The sequence below is a fragment of the Erpetoichthys calabaricus genome, chromosome 1, assembly GCF_900747795.2.
Source record: "Erpetoichthys calabaricus chromosome 1, fErpCal1.3, whole genome shotgun sequence".
Classification (NCBI taxonomy): domain Eukaryota; kingdom Metazoa; phylum Chordata; class Cladistia; order Polypteriformes; family Polypteridae; genus Erpetoichthys; species Erpetoichthys calabaricus.
This window is the reverse complement of record NC_041394.2, coordinates 97,847,817-97,869,344: the sequence shown is the minus strand read 5'-3', so window position 1 is coordinate 97,869,344 and position 21,528 is coordinate 97,847,817. Positions and strand designations below refer to the sequence as shown.

Sequence of the window (21,528 nt, the reverse complement as noted above, 5' to 3'; positions counted from 1 at the left end):
AACGCTAATGTAAAATAAAAATTATTATTAAAGTAATATAGAACAGGCATATTATACACAGTATTAACTATACAATTCAAAAAAAATGCCAGAGTTCTACAATGTATGCTGACTAGTTCAGTGATTAGGCAGAAATCCAGCCTTCGTGTATTTTTGTTCTTTGTATTGTCAGGATTTTTGTTTTATTTAAGAGGCGTTCTCAGTGGCCCCTTGTGTTAAAAAAAAAATTGTTGTCTATTGGTCAAACTTGGCTCTGTGTGTGTGTGTGTGTATCATGTTCATGGGAACTGGACAGTTGTAATGAGCCCAAGTGTGCACAACTTAGAGTTTATATTGTTTTAGAATAATAATGCCACCAATTTGTTCCTCTTTAGACAACTGCCTAGTCTGCCTAGGGTGGGTGGTGCATTATTCATTTCTGCTATTAACATGACTCCCATATATAAATACAGAATGTAAAAAATAATTAAACAGATCAAAAGAAAACTCCCTCCCTAAAGGACATTGCCAGGTTCAGTTTGTTCCCTTTGCTCTTAATGAGTCCCAGTGACTTTCCAGTCAGCAGTGAATGAGGCCTTCGGGTTTGTTGTATTTGTATTACCTTCCTTCATTTCATCTGAGCTAGTTAGCCAATGTTTGTGAATTATCTTACACTATAGTTGCTCCTCAGTAGTTACCATAGTAATCCGGTAAATGGTAACTTTGGATTGATGGTTGTGTGATATCCTGTTTATATTTCAAGAAAAATGGTAATTAAATCTTTTTAGGTTAAAGTGGAGCAGACTTGCTGTTGACCTATTCATCACAATAAATTTCATGTCAGCTGATTTGAGGTCATACAAAATGCTATCATTACTTAATTATGTATTTTCTTGTGTGTGTCACATTCCTAAATATGTTATAAAAATGTTTGACTCTGATAAATTAAAATGAATCTTGACAGCAGAACTTTCTTTCACTGGTTTTCATACAGAACTTGAATCTACTCAAATACTTGATGCTGCTCTCTTACCTTTGCATTACAAATGGAGGTGACCAGTTTGAATCTTGGGGTTGTATTCAACAGGGTGAAGACGCTAGGCCACCTCGGTGTCTGCATGCTTATTTATTTAAGCAGAAGTTCTCAGAGAAAGCCGTCAATTTATTAAAATACTGAAGTGTAGATTTATGTATCTGCCAGCAAGTTTTTATTAGTGAAATGACTGACATTTGAAGTACACTGTTTAATTTTTGTGAAACCTTTTGTGAGTCTACTGCATGTTCTTTTCTTACTGCTTTTTTAATGTTTTTCATAGCCATATTGGCACTTTAGCATTTTTTGTGATTGTGAATCCACTTTAGTCCTGTCACAAGGCATTGATCTGTAATCCACAAGGTTGCTGATGTAAGCACTTCCTCGGAACCTTTCTGATCAGAGTGGGCCAACACCAGAGTGGCACTGGACAGGTCAATAGAAGAGAATAGTGAGACAGAGGACCATGTTGGCAACAGGGCAGCTACATAAAACTGTGCTCTTGACTATGAAATAGATGGTGGACTGTGTGGGAAATCAGCAATTGAAGGATCAAAGGTCCAAAGACATCAGGATCATTATTAACACCAGAAATGGCTCTAGGGCTTGGCTGGTGGTGGGCTAAAAGCTACTGCACTATCATTGAATTTTGAGTTGGATGGAGACTTGAGGCTGAACTGGCTTGAAGACGAGGCCAAGATCAAAGCAGCGAAACATGGTGGATGGTGGGCAAGTATTTCAGTCAATTACCAGATAAACAGGATTTCAGCACACATTTAGATTGCAGGATTGTTTTTCTCCTGTTTATTTTCTTGTGTTATGACTTGTTTGTTCTCGCAAAACTTGTAAAAGGTTGTAGGCCTCAAAATAAGAATCAGACCCGCACAGGTCTGAACTGAAGACACAAATAAGCATCATCTACCCCATCCAGTCTGGGAGCCCAAATTTGAGAGGCAGGCTTTGTGTCCTGCACACATCAGAAGAAACAAAGCCTATAAATTCATAAGGGATTGATGAGCTGTTACAAATCCTTGCCCAAATGACAAGAACAAAAGTAATTTATTTTAGATTAGATTAGATTAACTTTATCCCAAGAGGAAATGCAGATGCATACAACAGAAGAAACATTAAAAAACAAAGAGATAGACTCACCGGACAGTTAATGTGGGCAATCGAACAATCATTCGATAAATAAATACATTTTAAAAATACCTGTTCATGTCTGTTCTTGAATGTTATGAAGTTCACAGTTGGGCTGTAGGGTATTGAGCCCAGAGATGGAAGAAAACGTTTTAAAACTTACCATATGTATCCACTTTGAAACGGCAAAGGTTTTGATTTAAGGCCGTCCAGATTTATGAGACATCCTTGTGATAATGATGGGAAACTAAAAATACTTACTTTGTAATTTCTTGCTCGTTTGTCTGCTTGCAGTGGCCATCGTGGGTGGAGTTATGACAACTCAATGTGAAACCCCACCAGCCCATTCCATTCTGTGCTGTTATTTTACATACTGCATAGCAATATGCACAGTAAGTGGCAGTATGGTGCAAGGTGCACATAAGGGTTTCATTTACTTTGTATACTGTCACACATGCTCATGCCATAGGGTCATCTTCCAGGCTCACCCAAAGTAAGTAATACCACCCTGGGACAAGAGGGGGCACTGCTATTAACAGACGTGTCTCCTTCTTCCTACACAGCCTGGAGAAACCACCCCTTGAGGGCACCCAGCTGAAAGAAGTCTCGTCCCTTTCAATTGACAATATATAAAGGCAGAGCAGTCACAGAGGTGGTTGTCACATTCTGATGTGGACCTGAAGCCCATCTTTTTGCCTTGTGAAGGAAGACTGTTTCTTATAGCCTGCATGAGTGAAGTGCCATTTTTTGTTAATTTCTGTTTTGCTGATTGAAAATAAAAGAAATGTGTTGCTAGTTGACACCCCCAGCCTTCCTGTCATCATACGATTGTTTTATACCAACATTACAATCCATAATAGTAAATCTGAACTGAGCTGATTACGCTGCATGCATTATATTTTTAATAAAACCTTTAAATTTCTAAGAGAGCCAAGTCATCATTTCTGTGGTACATCTTTTGTGTTTGTATGATAAAAAAGAACATAAAATAGGCAGAATGTGCAATAGAGCAGATTAAAGCCACACAAACCAATTCTCAATTATTTTAATGCACGATGAGCTGCTTTTGTGGACAGATAAAAGAACCAAGCATGATGATTAAATTCACTGACATTTACTAATACAGTCAGTCTGTAAATACACAGGAAAAACACGCAGACTACATGTAACATCTGGTGTTCTCAGGCCAGAATGACAGCCCACTCTGTCTGTGTTAAAACATCTGTACTGAACTTGCCAAACATGAATAAATGTAGGTGAAATGGTACTGTTAAAGTCGGCCAAAAGTGCGTGTGTGTGTGCTAGCTGTGTGACCTGATAGGCTACAACAGCACTTTGAGCCTGCCCCGGTTTTTTAATACTATATAAAAGAGAAAAAGAACCTGAGCAAACAACCAGCCAATTTGGACAAAGTGTCTCAATCCATTGCAAAACCAAAACAACAGCAATTCATCCTCTACTTTTCTATATAAAAACTTGAAATACAAATGCCCCTCTGTCTCTTGTAAAAATATCCTTAGATCCATCTGTAAACATTGTCACCATTCCGTAATAATTTTGAAATAACATACTGGTCCACTATCAGACTTTTAGACATATGAGAATTATTTGCTTTTATTAAATCATTTCCATTGATGTACAAAAAAGCCAAGGTGGGGTTACAGATAGCAGCACAATATCCGAAAATCCAATAAACGCACATTTTCAGCACAGAACTCACTCACCCCAACCTACGGATACTTCTCTCATGGCGTTCCCAACAATCTCTTCATATTCTAACAAAAGCATGATCACTTTTATAATTTTAAATACACTCTTAGTTTCTGATCCTTGCTTTGAACATTCGATTTAAAATTAGTTACATGTTTCAGATTTGACAAATTTTAATTTTGATCTGTTGGTAACAAACGTAGCCTATTATTTTAAATATGTTGTATCTTCCTGACCCTTTATCTTTAATTCTGCCTCAAATTCTCCTTATGCAGAAAAGAATCTTAAATCATAATGATGAGTGACCCCAAGATGAGATGTGCATATAAAGACATGAGACATTTCCAGGGGAAAGTTTTAAAAAAAAAAAAAAAAAGTATAAATAAATGAGTGATGTAGTGACTAGCTTGCAGCAAACTGTGGAAAAGTAAAGTATAGTTACCTAGCTAGCAATATCATAATTGAAGCACAATTCCAGAATAGATATAGTCATACTAAAGAACTGACCATCCCTCATCCCACCAGTATATGCCAGGGCTCCCAAAAAATGAGGGGATTTCTTTACCTAGTTAGCAATAACAGAATTTAAGCTCGAAAGGCACAAAATTATGTTACCAAATATAACTGAAACCTTTTGTGTAATAGCTGTGGAGGTGGGGTGGAAGGAATCCCCCTTAATTTCACTCTGTAAAAATATATATGTCCAAAACAAAGGACAAGCTAGTGAACTGTGATGTAGGCAATACATTGGCTGAAATGAGTGGTCCAGAACAGAAGAAGAGTGGAGCGCAAATTGGAGAGGGGATATGCAAAATGATGTTTTTAACGTGGAGACATTGGACGTGTAGAAGCCAATTGTCAGAAACGGCAAAAAAACTGAAGGGCAACGCAATTTGAACGTTGGTGAGCTGGGCACTTGTATTTTAGCCTTCTTTAAAACCTATTGTATGTCCCAGTGGTGGTTAATGGTACTGATATCAAAGCATTGGTAAATGTATGTGCAGTGGAGAACTTTATTAACAACAGTTTACATGAATTACATTTATCCTGCATTACTTTCAAATACAACCCTAAAGTTCTTTCAGTTGGTGGTAAACTGAATGGAATGGCAATTATGAACCACTAGCAAAATACCCGCGCTTCGCAGCGGAGAAGTAGAGTGTTAAAGAGGTTATGAAAAAGAAAAGGAAACATTTTAAAAATAACATAACATGATTGTCAATGTAATTGAGTTGTTATTTTTATGAGTTTTGCTGTCATATATATATATATATATATACATACATACACAGACACACATAAACATATATATACATATCTACATATACACACATATATATATATATATATATATATATATACAGATACACATACACATATATATATATATATATACACATACATACACACACATACACATATACATACATATCATACACATACATATATATATATACACACACACACATACATACATACACATATATAATATATATATATATATATACACACACAGACACATATATACATATATATATTTACACATCCACACACATATATACATATCTACATATATATACATATCTACATATATATATATATATATATAGACATTCATATATATATATATATATATATATACATATCTCCATATATATATATATATTTCAAAATCCCCACGCTTTGCAGCGGCGAAGTACTGCTTTTAAATTTTTATTAAGAAGAAAAGAAAACCTTTTTAAACTGAGGGAAAATATACTAATAACAATTTGTTAAGGATCTGTTTTTTTGTGAAGCTGTCTTTACACAGCTTCTCCGCTGTTTTATAAACGAACGCCATATAAGTCCGTCCTTTCTGCTTGCTTCGCGGTTCTGTAGTGGTTTATTGTTCGTCTATTACGATTGTTTTTATAAACGAACGCCATATAAGGCCATCCTTTTTCCTTGCTTTGCCAAGGAAGCAGCCTTTTTATTTAATGCACGGGTTCTCCGTTGTTTCATTGTTCGTTTATTACGATTGTTATAGTTCGATTGTTATATTCTTTGTATACCACGTTGTCAGTTCAGCACTCCGGTTGTAATATGACCAAGCCGTGGAAGCTTACTGTTGTGAATGCAACGTATAGTTGTACAGGAGAAAAATGGCAATCTTTTGTAGGTCTATGAACTTAATTTATGCCTGTATGCGTCAGTCGCTTCATATTCTTTTCGTACCTTATCAATTGTGTAATGTGTTTTTTGAACAGTTTTGATTCATCGAAGTGATCACTCGTGCTGTGTTCAGTCAGTTCACGTGAGCCGCTCTCTTGTGTGATGTTGCGATGTCCACGGCTTTATTTAATGTTAGCTAAGACCCGGCACTTAAAAGTTTCTCGCTACAGCAATTTTAACTCTGTTTCAAAATGATCCAAAGTCTCGTTTATACCTCGTGTCTTCTCATTAAACTTGTATCTCGCTAATATGGTATTGCAAATGGTAGGGGGAGCGTTTCTATAAACTTAATTTAAACTTACGGTATACACCGTGCTTTTATGCGTCACTCGCTCGCTTCTTATTGTTTCGCTGCCTTCTCAATTGTGTAATGAATGTTTTCTTCAGCGCTCTTTGTGGCTGTTCCTTGTTTTCAGTTCACGTGATTACATAGGAGGCGTGATGACGCGATACACGACTGCCTCCCACGGCCATCGAGCTGCACTCCATTACAGTATATGGACAAAAAAGAGGTTCCAGTTATGACCATTACGTGTACAATTTCGAAATGAAACCTGCCTAACTTTTGTAAGTAAGCTGTAAGGAATGAGCCTGCCAAATTTCAGCCTTCCACCTACACGGGAAGTTGGAGAATTAGTGATGAGTGAGTGTCAGTTCACGTGAGCCGCTCTTTTGTGTGATGTTGTGATGTCCACGGCTTTATTTAATGTTAGCTAAGACCCGGCACTTAAAAGTTTCTCGCTACAGCAATTTTAACTCTGTTTCAAAGTGATCCAAAGTCTCGTTTATACCTCGTGTCTTCTCATTAAACTTGTATCTCGCGAATATGGTATTGCAAACGGCAGGGGGAGCGTTTCTATAAACTTAATTTAAACTTACGGTTTACACCGTGCTTTTATGCGTCACTCGCTCGCTTCTTATTGTTTTGCTGCCTTCTCAATTGTGTAATGAATGTTTTCTTCAGCGCTCTTTGTGGCTGTTCCTTGTTTTCAGTTCATGTGATTACATAGGAGGCGTGATGACGCGATATGCGACTCCGCCTCCCACGGCCATCGAGCTGCACTCCATTACAGTATATGGACAAAAAAGAGGTTCCAGTTATGACCATTACATGTACAATTTCAAAATGAAACCTACCTAACTTTTGTAAGTAAGCTGTAAGGAATGAGCCTGCCAAATTTCAGCCTTCCACCTACACGGGAAGTTGGAGAATTAGTGGTGAGTGAGTGAGTGAGTGAGTGAGTGAGTGAGTGAGGCAGTGAGGGCTTTGCCTTTTATTAGTATAGATTTTGAGATACTCACTTCTTTGTGATTCAGTTACCCATTGCACAATTAATATTGAGCATACTGTGGTTACAGTAGTATAACCCATCTAATGATTGATGTGGTAGAGATATATAGTCAATAGGAGTTTTCACCATAAATATCACTGTTTAAGAATGTGTCACTCTCTGTATTGTACTGTAATACGGTCGATATTTTACCTTGATACTACAAAGAATTTTAAGATATGCTGAGTAAGAGAAAGTCCTTAGAACCTCCTCCTCACTTAAATTAAGATGTCCTGTAGAATCTTTGCCTGACACTACACTACCTCATATAAAGAAATATGTGTTATTGAAAATGGAACTTGAGGGTGGAGGTTGGTGGATTCAGACCATGTGTTGATTATTGGGAGCAAGACAAACGTGAAAAATAACAATTCTTTTCTTTCCTCCTTATGAAACCAGGTTACTGACTCAACAGTTTTCACAAAACTAGATTTACATAATACTTATAACCTAGTACAGATCAGAGAGGAAGATAAGTGGAAGACAGCCTTCGACGCTAGCAATGGCCTTTAAGAATTCAGAGTGATGCCCAATGGTTTGACAAATGCACCAGCAGAGTTTCAGTTCTTTGAGAATGACATTCTCCATGATATTCAGGGAAATTTTGCTCTAGTACATATTGATGATATACTAATTTTTCTAAATATTTAGACACCCATGCTCAACATGTTCAATATAAATTAAAACAAATAAGAAACAATAATTTATTTGTAAACTAGAAAAATGAGAATTCACAGAGATAATGTCTCTTTCTTAGGAATGGAATCACTTGGAGGGGACTGTTGATGGATTAGTCAAAAAATTTTAGAGATTTGTTACGTTCACTAATTATACAGGGTGGTCCAGATCTAACTATGCATAGTTAGATCTGGACCACCCTATAGTGGCTACTTCATCAGAAATTTTACATCATTCATTTCTTCTGTTATGTCTTTGACAAAAAAAAAAATCATAAAACATTTCATAGGACTCTAGAAGCTCAACAGACATTGGAACATTTAAAATCTTTGTTTATAACTGCAGCAATACTCAACCATATGGATGGTTGACAAAGTCACATTCACAAAGTCAGTTTAGGATGGGAAAAAAAACCTTTATTGACACAGGTGTGGAGTTTGTCAGTGCATTGAAGGCAATAGCTGATTTACAGCTTCTTAAATACTTTGTTAATTATGGAGTATGTGATTAGCTTCTTTTCTTATGTTCTTGTAAGTTACTGATAAATGGATCCTCAGAGTCAGCACTCTGCTACACTAAAGGCTAATAGTTAACAGCTACAGCTAACAAGAATATAAGTCACTCAGTAAGATCAACATTTAATCAAACAGTGAAAATCATGTTTAACAGTTAAAAATCAACTCTCACATCCTTCCCTGCAGTGTATTACTGAAGTAGATGTGTTCAAAGTGTTCACTGCTCTGCCACAAAAGCTTCCTGATACTGATGCAGTCTGCCCTTGTGCCTGTTTCTCTATGAATTAAACATTGGCTTAGAATGGGCTCACACATTGGCTTAGAATGGGCTCACACATTTACTATGTTCGGATTTCCCACATTTTTAAAAATAACGGTTCTTTAATGGCACTTTATGGTTCTTTTCTGTGTTGTGTGGTTCTTCATAGCACCTTTGACTTGATAAAGCACCATTTCATTGTGGAAAGTATTCTTTACATATGATGTTGGACGTTTCTGCTTTGACAAAATTCTTAATATATGGGAAAAAAAATATGAAAACTTGTCATGGTTATTTACTGTTTGGAGCCTGTTGCAGATCTAAATAAATAAGAGTTTTTTTCTGGGAAGTTTATGTGGATGGATCTTTTGGGAACAAAAATGGTTCCCCTATGACATCGCCCTGAAGAACCACTTGGCACCTTTATTTTTAAGAGTGCAGTGTAAGTTAAATATTGGAATTATCAAAAAGATTTTTAGTGGGTGGGGGTTGAAAATCTAATCTGAGAGAGAGATTGGGAGCGTACACTGATACAGCGTGTTGCTGCACCCACCACACGATGAACCACCTCAGTATCTCAAATTAAGACCTGAGCACAGCCATGCAACAGGTGACATCTCAGCACCATAATAATTTGAATGGAATAGTACAGTGGCTGGAGTGCCAATCCTGCCACCAACCCTCAAGTTTTCCCTAGTCTGACATCCATGAATATTTACTGGTGTGTAAAATTTACTATAAAGCCAAACAAGCTCAGGTTCTTCACATAAGTCTGTTACAGTCAACTCTGTTTCCTAATCATTCATGGGAAGCAATACCCACGTGCGTACCTTTATTGTAACTGTACCACAGTTTTGATAGTTGTGGCTGCTTTTCAAAGTTTTCAAATTTAATTCAAGTTTTTTTTAATGTTTTTTTCTTAGGGATGTTGTCCATCTGCGTGATTTTCTCTTATCTATTTTTTCAGATCGTGGTATCCAGTTCATAGCACTTTGGGTATCACTTTAATTATACTGTGCTTGCCAGGTAATTAACTATATAATTACAGAGTTACTAGGTGTTATTACCTTTATTTACTGTGTAATATAGTGTAACACTATAATTAAGTACTGAATTGTAATAGTTATTCCACAATATTTATAAGTACATTTGTATATAAATTGTAGAATAACAATTACAATTGAGTGCTTAACCACAGCAATACACTGTATTACACAGTAATTAAGGACACATAATCTAAAGTGAAACCACACTTTTTAACTATTATTCTGTAATAAAATCAAGTGAGATTTTGAGCAATTTCTCTGTTTTACTTTTCAGTCTTGTCAAACTGCCTTTAAACGTGTTTTACCTCCGGCGGAGTTTGCTCATAATGTTTTATATCACTTGGCTTAGGCTAATGAATATTCTTCCCAAAAGAACTTGGTATCCATAAATTAAACAAGGCCTTGTTTTCTGGAAAATAGTCGGTTTATTATTTGATCATTAAAATACTTGCATTATGTATCTGCTTGGAAAATCTGTGTAAAGAAAACAGTATTTGTTGAACTGTTGTCTGAATTGAACCCTTAGAAAACAAACCTTGCACTGCACAATTTACAAAATGTGGACAGCGAGGTTAATGATTTAAGTGATTTTTATGGTGGTAATGAATTTTCAGTTTGATCAGCTGTGCTCCATGCATAACCTCTCAACACATTTCTTCCACTACATAAAAATTTCACACTTTGCTAAAAGAAACCTGCCTGACTTTCCTAACCTTCATTTATTATTTGTTGTTAAGAGTGTACTTTCTAGCAACATTGAAGACTACATTTGTAATGTTTGGAGATACTACCCTTACTCTAACCTCTAAGTGCACCCATAGATAATATGAGGTAGCATTGGGATTAGAAATTAGAATTTCAGACAGTGAATGAAAATTAGCTAATAAAGTACAGTTTTTATCAGTTTGTGCAGAATATAGACTAATACAACTTGAATAGTACATTGACTCAGATGTTCCAAAATGTGCCCAGGACAAAATACTAATTCTGTGCACTGCCAGATAGAACAGACACAGTATCGGTGATGTTCCTGATTAAATCAGCTTGCAGAGCCTCTGGTAACCCTAGAGATATAATAATAATAATAAGTTACATTTATTGAGCGCCTTTCACAAACCCAAGGTCGCTTTACATACAGAGTAAAAAAAAAATTACACAGATGACAAAAGTTTGTAGAAGATGAAAGTTTTCAGTTGCGATTTAAAAGTGCAGAAACAGGAGCAATCTCAGAGAGACTGAGGAAGAGAGTTCCAGAGTTGAGGGGCTATAGCACTGAAGGACCTGCCTCCCAAGGTGGAGAGTCTGGTGCGTGGGACAGTAAGGAGATTACTGCTCGAGGACCTGAGAGAGCAACAAGGAGTGTAAGGAGCTAGGAGCTGAGTGAGGTAGAGGGGGGCAAGGTAATGTAGGGCTTTGAAGGTGAGAAGCGGAATCTTGAATTTAATCCTTGATGGAACCGGTAACTGGTGAAACTGGAAGAGAACAGGGGTGATGTGAGAAAAACGCTTTGTGTGGGTGAGGAATTTGGCTGCGGAGTTCTGAATATACTGTAGCTTCTGTATAGATTTTGCAGGAAGGCCAATGAAGAGGGAATTACAGTAATCAATACAAGATATTATGAAGCAATGAACCAGAGTTTGAGCATCATTTAAGGACAGAAATGGACGGAGGTGGGTACCTTAGTATCTGTAGCTGGTTACTACACATTGAATTTTACTCCTCAGCTTCTCTTTTTGATCTCTGAAAAGGTGGGAGAGCAGGGATATCAGGTTTCAGTTTAAATGCATTATATCTTTATCACACACTCAAAGAAGAATGAGCCTAAACCTGGAAGGGTTATTCTATTGTGTTGATTTTGTAAGTGTCTAAAGATTAGATTCTGTGTACTAAAATATGTGAATTACAGGTTCCTAGTGTTTGTGGTTGACAGTGTATGTATAACATGTAGACTTTGCACAATGTGGTACACTGCAATGATCAAGTGCCCGCCTTTCATTATGGGATATTAGTATTTATTTTAAAATGTGTAATTAACTGAAATAACGGCATGCCTACTCATATCTTGAGCTACTTCTTTTATTCATACTGTTATCAACTTGGATTCCTCATGAGAGTAGAGTATGTGTTGTTTTACACAGAGGTCACCTGTAACTTTTCTTTTTAATAATGTTTTAGATTCAGTGAACTATAGATGAGTGTGTTTGGTATGTTGTTATGCAAAATATTTAAAAAAAAAAAAAACTAGAATAGTAAAAGGTAACATTACTTTCATGATTTCAAGTTTCATGATATATGAATTTGTGAAATGTGTTTTTTAAGTTTGATTCATTACCTTCTAAAACGTACATTTTGTACTTCACAGGGATGCTTTAGTAAGGAGCAGTTGTAAACCAGCTTTCAGGCTGTTACTTTTCTACGTTTTATTTGTCTTAATTTTTTTTTACAAGCAGATTAATATTATTGTAGACATTGTAAAAGTAATATTTAAAATATATTTTTCAGGGAAGAAATACTAGAATTTCTATGTGGCTGCAAGAACCACTTTATGTGTTTATTGTTAGTCATTTCTTACTGAAGATAAAAAAAAATGCATTACCAGCACAAACAATAGCACACACACAAACAATCGGTAATTGAGACTAGCTGAAATGTGTTATTTCTGTGTTAATATAATTCTTTGAACTAGTTGTATATAAATGGCTTTTAAAACACTTTTAAAAGTATAAATATTTTTCAATAGCTATACTAAAATAGCAATTAATATATAAAGCAATTCATTGCTTACTTTACTGGTGTAAACACAGTAACTGTATGGCATTTTATGTGGAGTGTCACAAAATCTCTGGTTGCCACAGTGCAGGTTACTGTTACATTCCGATTGTGACATTGGAACTGTGAATAAAAATGAATGGGTGGATGATACTTTTTATATTTCTGGATATTGTATTGCCACACTGTATGTAGAGTGCAACAACTCTTAATTTTCTGTTTTCTTTTTTTTTTTTTTCTCCCCTACAGCACCCATATAGAAGATGTAGACCAAGATCTTAAGATGGAAGCACATAATGATATCATAGCTCTGAGACTGGAAGGTAGGATATAAAGGAATTTCAAAATACTGTAAACACGTCTCTATTATATAAAAAAAATCCTGTGACTTTTTTCAAGAGATTTTTTCAAGTCACGCCCTCCTCTCAACCATATTCAACCACACACACAGTACTCTCACCTCTCATTCGTGTAAATGCTTTTGACAGACACAGTTCTTGCTCTGTCAGCTCTTATAAATAAACAAAGGGTTAACGACACTGAAAATAAGTACTTGGTCAATCCTAGCACAGAGAAACAAAGAAGTCAAATGAATTAACACTAAAAATGTCGATCGGTTACACGTTAAATTGGTTAAATGCGTATCAATAGACTATGCTGAAACAGTTGGAAGATGAAAACATCAACTTCCATTATCAAAGAATATCTACAACCGTTAACACTGTCCGGTTTTCCTCTGCAAGAATTACTGTAGAAAGAACGATGCATCCATAGAAAGGTAATGTATTACATCGTCAGAGGATAACATTAGACAACAAAGGAGATCTTGAAATGCCATTCGTATTAAAACGTCAACAGTTTCCAATTTGAATAGCTTTTCCAAAGACAATTAACAAATCTCAGAACCAAACATTCGAAAAAGTCGTTTTATTTTATAGAGAGAAAGAAACAAGCTAGTTGGGGAAATTTTATTTTCCTCTTAGCTGATGTGTTTACCTTTCATCTGTATGATTGTTTAAAAGGAGAATATGTAAACAAAATTTGCTAATTAAAGAAGTTGTGTTCTTCCGCACTGGTGACTGTGTATTCTGGCTTTCAATATTTAACACCAGAAAAACATACTGGTAATTGTATTTTCTAGCTTGACACCCCCTTTGAATCTTCAGATTGTTTTACACAATAATTAAGCAAGTACTGGAATGCACATGCAAATTAAATCGTGTGGAGAGTTGACCTTTTGTCTGGGTTGAGCACTAAACCAGTACCCAACCAAATGAGATGGTATTTCTAACAAACAAAAAAAAAAGTTTTACTACTTTGGCTAAAGTCACTTCAGCCCAAACAGCGAAGTAACAGCCTGGCACCTCCTTAGAAATAAAAAAAGCACTGCAATTGCACTTTAAGTGCAAAAGCAAGATGCAGTGAGTGAGTACATCAATAAAAAAAAGAAAAAGTAAAATCAAATTGCATATAGCCTAATGCATGTATAGCCTAAATCTCATTGTGAGCAGGTACAGAAGAATCATTTCCATCTCTGCATTGGCTGTTGAAAAAATGGTTTGCAGACATCACTTTGTGGAAATTTGTGAACTCAAAGAACACTTCCTGCTGCTGTTAGGGCTTGGCACTCCTATAAGATGAAGCTCTTTACCCTGGTAGGCTATGGCAGATTGTAATCTGTCCTGTGGTTGGTAAAACCAGCCACCACGTTTTGTAATATGCTCTCTAGCTTGTTGAAAACCTTTACAAAATATCCTCTGAAATCTGAAGTATCTTTATGTCTCCAACCAATCTGTAAAAGAAACATCTGCTAATGCTCACAGGGTCTCATAGGGTTTTAATGACCTTTACCAGTTATGTGGGTATCAATAATCTTTCTTCAGAGGACCTCAGATGACACATTTTAAATATATAGTAGATTCAGAAAGTATTCAGACTCCTTTATGTTTTTCACATTTTTCTATGTAGCTGCCTTGTGCTAAAATTATTTAAATTAAAAATTTCCCAACACTCAGATCCCCAATATGACAAAACAAAAACAGGATTTTATCATTTTTGTGCAGATTTACACGTGTATTCAATCCCTTTAGTCACTATTTACTTTAAATTGCTTTGGCAGCAATTACAGCCTGGTGTTTCTTTGGATACGACATGACAAACTTTGTACACCTGGATCTGGAGATTTTCTGCCATTTTTCTCGCAGATTCTGTCAAGCACTGTCCAGATGGTAGATACCATTGGTGGACAGCTATTTCCATGTCTCCTCAGTCTAGTCCAAGCTCTGGCTGGGCAACTCATGTGTTGTTTTTCCTTTGTGCTTAGGGCCAATATTCTGTTTGAAAGTAAATTTCTGGCCCAGTCTGAAGTCCAGAGTGCTCTGGTGAAGTTTTCATTAAGGATATCTCTAAACTTTGCTCCAGTCAGCTTTCCCTCAACCCTATCTATTCTCCTAATCTCTGCAACTGAAAAACAATCCTATAGCATAACACTGCCGTCACCATGCTTCACCAATGGTATTATGCAGGTGGTGAGTGGTGTCTGGTTTCCTCCAGTCATGATATGATGTTAATCTTGGTCTTATCAGAACAAAGAATCCTGTTTCTCATAGTCTTTGTCCTTTAAGTCCTTTAGGTGTCTGGCTACTGGAGTACTGCAGTGGTGGTTGTCCTTCTAGAAGTGTCTCCCATCTCTAAACAGGTTCTCTGGAGCTTGGTCAGAGTGACCATCAGGTTATTGATCACCTCCCTTACTATAGCCCTTCTCCTACAGTTGCTCAGTTTGGCCAGGTGGCCAGCTCTAGGAAGAGTGATGGTTGCTCTAGACTTCTTCCAATTACTGAGGCAAATGTGCTGCTGGGAAGCTTAAGTGCTGTCTCTTAGCTCTGTACGCAGATCTTCATACCTCATGGTGTGGTTTTACTACAATGCATATTGTAAATTATGGGACCTAATATATACTGGGGTGTGGGCCTTTCCTAGTCATGTGCGGTCAATTGAATTTATCACAGGTGGACTCCAAGCAAGGTTTCGAAACATCTCAGTGATGATTAATAGAATGAAATGCACCTGAGTCAGATTTTAAGTGTTAGAGCAGTTGGGTTTAAATACCTGTGTCAATGTGATATTTAAATTTTTTGTTTAGTAAATTAGCAAACATTTCTAAAATCGTGTTTTCACTTTGTCATTTTGGGTTATTGAATTTTGCTTGATGTGGGGGGAAATGCATTTAAGTATATTAGACCAAGGCTGCAACAAAACCAGATGTATCTTAATGCTTTCTAGATAGATACTTTATTGATTCCGAGGGAAAGTTTGAATGCACTATAAACTTGAAATCTGTTCTTACTGGTATTTTCTCTCAGAGCTGTACTATACAGTGATCCCTCGCTATATCGCGCTTCGCCTTTCGCAGCTTCACTCCATCGCGGATTTTATATGTAAACATATTTAAATATATATCGCGGATTTTTTGCTGGTTCGCGGATTTCTGCGGACAATGGGTTTTTTAATTTCTGGTACATGCTTCCTCAGTTGGTTTGCCCAGTTGATTTCATACAAGGGACGCTATTGGCAGATGGCTGAGAAGCTAGATTGCTTACTTTTCTCTCTCTCTTGCGCTGACTTTCTCTGATCCTGACGTATGGGGATTGAGCAGGGGGGCTGTTCGCACACCTAGACGAAATGGACGCTCGTCTAAAAATGCTGAAAGATTATCTTCACGTTGCTATCTTTTGTGCAGCTGCTTCCTGAAACGACATGCTGCACGGTGCTTCGCATACTTAAAAGCTCGAAGGGCACGTATTGATTTTTGACTGAAAAACAAACTCTGTCTCTCTCTCTCTCTCTCTCTCTCTCTCTCTCTCTCTCCCTGCTCCTGATGGAGGGGGTGTGAGCTGCCGCCTTCAACAGCTTTGTGCCGCGGTGCTTCGCATACTTAAAAGCCAAACAGCCCTATTGATTTGTTTGCTAGAGATTGTTTTCTCTATCTATGTGACATTCTGTGCTCCTGACACGCATTCCTTTGAAGAGGAAGATATGTTTGCATTCTTTTAATTGTGAGACAGAACTGTCATCTCTGTCTTGTCATGGAGCACAGTTTAAACTTTTGAAAATGAGACAAATGTTTGTTTGCAGTGTTTGAATAACGTTCCTGTCTCTCTACAACCTCCTGTGTTTCTGCGCAAATCTGTGACCCAAGCATGACAATATAAAAATAACCATATAAACATATGGTTTCTACTTCGCGGATTTTCTTATTTCGCGGGTGGCTCTGGAACACAACCCCCGCGATGGAGGAGGGATTACTGTATATTAATGAAACATGAATTAATTAACAGAATTACTATTAGGCAACTGTAAGCACTTCTATGCAGATTTAAGAGAACTACCAGGCTGAAGTTCAGCAGATATCGAAAAATGCTAAGTCACAAGTACAGACCTCTTTCTGTTCTTAAACTATGTGATACCAACATTGTACTTGTATTTATATTTCTTGCATCAACTAGGGGCAGCACAGTGGTGCAGTGGTAGCGCTGCTGTCTTGCAGTTAGGTGACCCGGGTTCGCTTTCCGGGTCCTCCCTGCGTGGACCATGTCTGCGTGGGTTTCCTCCAGGTGCTAGGGTTTCTGCCCACAGTCCAAAGACATGCAGGTTTGGTGGTTTGGCAATTCTAAATTGGCACTAGTGTGTGCTTGGCATTTGGGTGGGTGTGTGTGTGTGTGTGTGTCCTGCGATGGGTTGGCGCCCTGCCTGGGATTGGTTCCTGCTTTGCGCCCTGTGTTTGCTGGGGTTGGCTCTGGCAGACCCCCGTGACCCTGTGTTTGGATTCAGTGGGTTGGAAAATGGATGGATGGATGCATCAACTAACACATAATGGAGCTAAAAACTGGAAGCTGTCAAAAACACAGAGCCTTCAAAAATTATAGAAAGCATGCTGTCTAATCAAAGAAACAATCTCATTACCATAATTTTTCTAACAAATATTTGATTTCACTTGTGTATTTCACAAATCAGTACTCTTTCATTTTGACTGAATTACAATTGAAACTTATCAGATGGTTAAAAATAAAATATAGAAATAAATCAGTCAGTCATTATCCAACCTGCTATATCCTAACACAGGGTCACGGGGGTCTGCTGGAGCCAATCCCAGCCAACACAGGGCGCAAAGCAGGAAGAAATCCTGGGCAGGGCGCCAGCCCACCACAGGGCACACACACCCACATAATAGGGACAATTTAGGATTGCCAGTGCACCTAACCGGCATGCCTTTGGACTGTGGGGGAAACCGGAGGAAACCCACGCAGACATGAGCAGAACATGCAAACTCCACGCAGGGAGTTCTCCTTACTGCGAGGCAGCAGCACTACCACTGCACCACCGTGCCATGCCAGAAATAAACCAAAATACCACAATTGCAAAAGGGCACCAGCACTTGCAGTGCTTGAATCACTAGTAATTTTGTTATTTTTTTTTCCAGTTATCTGGATTTTATAATCATTGCTAACGATCTTACTAGCCCTGCTGCTCAATGCAGTGTTTCATTGCATATTTTACTAAAATAAAAATCAAATCACTTTATGCATGTGGAAATTGCACTCTGTTGATTGGTAGTGCTTTTCTCTAAACGCAAACTGCAGTCAACCAAAAAATATTCTGGTCATATTTAGAGGTCACAAGTAGCAAGTCATGTGTCCTGTGTTTCCCTGTTTAATTAATGTTAGGTTCTAAAGCCAATATGCTCCTTCCTTCTGTTCTTACTTATTTAAGGATTCCTTTGTTTTGAATTGACTCTAAATTGTACACAAAATAGGAAGAGACCCTTTAAATTAACAAAGGTCCAGAGTGGTGAAACTGAAAACTGCAAATTGAAGCTAGTTAATATAGATATACTGTATGCAGGGGCTTTCAAAGCATCAGTTGGGGAATCTTTGTTCACTTAATGGTGAAAATAATTTGAAATCATTGATCCTACAAGAATATTTTACAAGCATCCAATATCTGAGCACATCTAATATCAAATTGCTCAACATATTTTTATCCAATGTTATTTTTCTCATGTTTGAAAATCAAGTATGATTAAAAATACAAATTAGTAGCATGCAATGCGGACTGTAACTTATGTAAACATACACCAATGACACTTCTTGCTAATATGACACTAGTCATTAAACTATACAAATGTTTAAGTCACAATAAAAAAGAAGTCACAATAAAAAAGACGTTATGGTATGATAAACCTTAAAGCAATTTCAGAACAGATTTGCTGTTTAAATGTTTTATTTTAATTTGAATTATGTGTCAGAGGGGGATATTTGTTTGTACACTGGGGGTGAGAAATTAAAAGGCTGTCTGCAGGATGTAGGTATTTGCTGTATTGCAAAGGAATCACTTTGGCTGGTTGAGATTACAAACAATACCAAGTTGTGATAACAGAACTGCTCCTTCCTTGGAGGATGTCTGTATTTACCTGACTTGTAAATATAGGTTTCTAATCAGCAGATCTGTACTCATTAATAGTCGGTAGCAATACATTTTTGTTCACTTGTGTTTTCATTAATTGTTAAACCCAGGAAATTTAGATGTGCCATTGTTTAATCTGATTGTCCAGAACTGATAATGGCAGGGACTGAAGGAGATTTAAACTTCTGGGCAGGAGTAGGCAAGAGGAGGGGACGGTCCACTGAGAATGCTGCCAAGACACTTGGACAGAGCACAGGGGCTCGTAGGCAGACGAGGGTACCTGGCTGGCACGACATGAGGCACAAGGACGGCAACACTTTCAGGGAGGAAGAGACCGCTCCACAAGGAGACGCCGGATGTGGGTTCAGCGAGAGAGGGAATCTGCATGAAAGGACCAAGCAAAGCTGACAGACGAGAAATGAGACGTGCCTAGGTCACATCAACACAAGGAGCCCAGAGTGGGAAAAAAAGGAATGATGAAGAGATGCTGCCAGGGATTCAACGTTTTGACACAACTTCTGTTGGGAAACGAGTGTCCGGTGAACAGAGTGCATCCGTGGACTGTTGAACGATTAAGTGTTGGGGTAACACAGTGCGCAAACTGGACTCTGCACCACTAAAGGTTGTATCCTCCAATTCTTGCTTTAACTGACTTTTAGAGTGTGGACTGTGTGTTTTCCTTTCTAAAAAAGGAATTTTGTTCCTGATATTGTTAGATTTTGTTTATGTTCATTTATCTTTTTAATATACTTATTATTGGTGTAATAGAAGTTACTGTTGCTTTTCCTGAAATTACTGTGGTGTCTTTCATTGTGTGTTTACTCACCGCCCAATTTAAAGAAACCTGTGTGCTATTATCAGTAAATTTCAAGAGTTCCCAGTCTCTTAATAAAACTGAGTGGTGTAGTCGGATATTTTAATGGTGTCTAAGTTAGATTACCTGTAAGTGTGACCAGACAACTGTTACATACTGTATGCATGCCAGGAAGTGAATTCTTCTAATGCATTCTGCCCATTTACCTTCAGTGCTAATAAATAAAAGTTTTATTTTTGCATCAGATAAAAGTTTAGCATACTGCTTATGATCTATACTTTGGCTTTCAATCATGCTGTTTAGGGCCTTTTCTGCTGCTGTGTTTTTCTTAATTCAGTTTTGTATAGCTGGTCCTCAGAATGTGTTACCTGATTTATATTTTGTAAATGTTATGTGAACTCATATTTTTCTTTGATCTTATTTCAAATTAAATTTTTTGTTTTCTGACATTTTTCCCTCAATTGCAGTATAATGACAAAAGTCCTAAAGGCAATATTGAAATATCAATGTAATGTGAAAAAATGTAAAGCAAGATTAAATAAAAATTTTCCAAATTGTTGTACCTAATTTAAAAATAATTATGCCTTTTTGAAATGGTTTATTTTTTTTAACTACCATCATTTAGAAACATTCTGTATGTTAAGCATACCTCTCATCTGCTAATGCTATATCATTTTACTCCCCAGATGATGAAATTGGGAAGCTGCAGTATGCTAATATGGGCATTGATGGTGAGGATTGTTTCCAAAAACATAACTCATCGGCGTATTCTGACATACTGAGTGATCCATTCACAAGTGACTGCATCCCTAGTACAGAAGATGAATGGCGTAATCTGTTTTTAATGGACTACAATCCTCAGACAGACTTGCTAGTTTGTATGGTGTGTGGTGGATTGCAGCATCTACAAAGTCTTGAAAGTGTAAAGAACCATATTATTGAGAGTCATCCTCACTCCCTTCACTTGAATGCTGAGGAAAGGCATAGAATCCCGATGGCTTGGGATTAACAGGTTTCGCAGAGGGAACGCTTCTTCCTATCACAACTGCAACAAGGCATTACTCTCAATTCAACAGGAATTTTGATATCTATCATAAAATAAAAAAATCGATTTAAAATGATGTACTGTATATTCTGTCACAAATAGTCTCATTTTTTAAAACAAAGCTATAGGTCATCTCTTTTCATTGTCTGATCTACAGTATATTACTAAGAAATCCCAGAGTTTTCTGAAGATGTGACGTTTAAAAATATTTCAAACAAATCAAATGCAAATTTATTAACGTGTGCATTGTACAAAGAAATCCTTAATTACATTTTTCTTACGGAGTAGTGAGAGTAATACAATACAAGCAACAGACAGTAAATACAGACATATCCAGTTGATGCAACATCATGCATTAATTAAACATCAGACAATGTATATTGATAAAACTCATGCATCTGTCAGTACCAGTGGCTATTGAGTAGCTTTATGACCTGAGGCTTAAACTGTCCTTGAATCTGCGTCAGATACTCCAATACCATCTTCCTGAAAAGGAGGAGATAGATAAGAATAATATCTACAAGATGGCTGAGCTC

The 21,528-nt window shown here is 37.1% G+C and overlaps 1 pseudogene; it reads left to right on the top strand.

The window, feature by feature from the left end:
* Positions 1-21,528, top strand: part of LOC114647133 (solute carrier family 22 member 6-A-like) — a 91,980-nt pseudogene that overhangs the window by 69,052 nt on the left and 1,400 nt on the right.